Raw genomic sequence first — 2,140 nt, 5'->3', positions numbered from 1 at the left:
TCAAATGATCAATGTAAAACAAGGGCAAGCAAATGTGCACAAAATGGACAATCAAATTAGAAAATCCAAATCAAAACATAAATGCATCCAATGGCTATGAATTTTTTTATGCAAGCTACTCATGTTATGAACAAACATCATGCAAAAAATCAAATCCATAAGAGTTCAAATGATAGATGAATCAAAATGCACAAATGCAACATCCAAAATGTGACACAAATTGTCACACTACATCTCCATGTGTCCAAAACAGTGATAACATATGATAAAAATTCCAAACTAATCATCAAAAATTCATATCACATGTGAGGATCAAGCACACAAAAATTCAGATCAATTGGATCAACACATAGCATTTCACAAGGCATTGAATGTAACATGTCAATTTGGCACAAGGTTCAATCAAAAAATACCAAATAAAAATCCAGAAACAAACAATTCATGAAAATAATATCAAAAAATACTAGACATTAAAACAAGAAAGTGAGAAAAAAATTGGGATCAATTTGAAGCATTTTTCAATTTCTTATGATTTTTTAAAGTTGAATGAAATAAAAGGAAATATATGAAATAATGGATGGAAAATGCAAATATGAAATAAAGAGAATGCACGAGCAGAGAATCGAACACGCGCGCTCCAGGGAAATGAGAAAATCAAATGAAACCAGAAAACACACAAGGCAAAGGATCGAACTCATGCATGAACGGACCAAGAACCTAATGAAACGCAGCGTTCCACTAATGAGGTGGCAAGCCACATAAGCAGTCAACAGCACACGCAAGCCAGTCAAACGGATCCAGGCCAGTGAACAAGACAAGTAAGCGCACAGTCAGCGCTGATAAGGCAAACCCTAGGCAATCATAACCAGACGCCGGAACAGTAGTTCCGGTCGTCTTCCCCAGCTAGCTCCGACGGACATGCATCAAAATTTTTCCAGAAATGGACGTGTTGTACATGGTTCGAAAGATCTCTCAACCAGGAGTTCAAATATCATATCAAAACATCCTAATCCTTCCTAACATGCACGGATCGAAGCAAAACATTATGGATATCCAAACTTTAATTCATCACCACATACTCAATATTCATCCATTTCAAAATCTAAACATATCAGCATGCTCAGCACAAAGAGATCTACATAATCATGTACATAAAACATCAAAATAAGAGAATCAAATTCAACCTACTTGGAAATGGCAGTTACTGTACACGTGTCCTCAAGCTCTCAAAATCTCCAAATCTTCTCCACTTTACTCCTCTTGAAGCTTTATGCACAAAGAAGCAATTGAAAACACTCGAATCCAGCTCAATTTCAGAAATCCATCAACATGTTGAAGCTTTGGATCTGCACGAATCTGGACAGAATTCTTCAAACCACGCGTCGATTCTTGCTCAGTGATGCTCCATGATCATGATTATGCAAAGAAAATTGGTGTTTATGTGAAGAAATGCAAGAATCAAAGAGAGAGAAAAATGGAGGGAAATGGAAAATTCTAGATCTGAAATTTTGTTCTCCCTTTGAAAAACAGTTATGATTTAGCTTATATACCACCTGTTAATGACTTTGCTAATCTCAATTTGCATTGGCTAATCAAGATTAAGGAGATGTGAGGTGTTTTGCAAAATGCCAAAGTGAGCTTGCATGGCCATGTAGCACGTGAGTTTCCCATGCAAAAGCTTGGATTCACTTAAAACCAACCAATAAACACAATGGAAGTGGTATTTTGTTTGTAGCATCAACCAAATTTGAATTATGAAGTTTCCCTCCATTTTTCACATGTGTGAATAGGTGAGCCTATGAGCTTCTTCCATGCAAGGCAATGATTCATTTGGAAAGTATTGGTCATGACAAGCATTTTGCAAAAAGAGTGGACCAATTTGGAGTTTTGAATCAAAAGTTATGCCATGTTGAACTTCCATGTACACTTTGTGATCATTTGGCCATAACTTCTCGACCAATCATCAGATGATCATGAAATAGGACTTTTTGAAAAGAGGAGAGAAATATCTTCAACTTTCATGTTCATCAAAAATCCATTTGAAGCTTCTTTGATGTTGAAAAGTCAAGTTGAATGTGAATCAAAAACTTGCCATTTTTGGAAACTTTTAATTACAGGTCACTTTCCATTTTTGGAAACT

This window comes from Lathyrus oleraceus, chromosome 1, assembly GCF_024323335.1.
Source record: "Lathyrus oleraceus cultivar Zhongwan6 chromosome 1, CAAS_Psat_ZW6_1.0, whole genome shotgun sequence".
Lineage (NCBI taxonomy): Eukaryota > Viridiplantae > Streptophyta > Magnoliopsida > Fabales > Fabaceae > Lathyrus > Lathyrus oleraceus.
Note: the sequence above shows the minus strand (reverse complement) of the source record.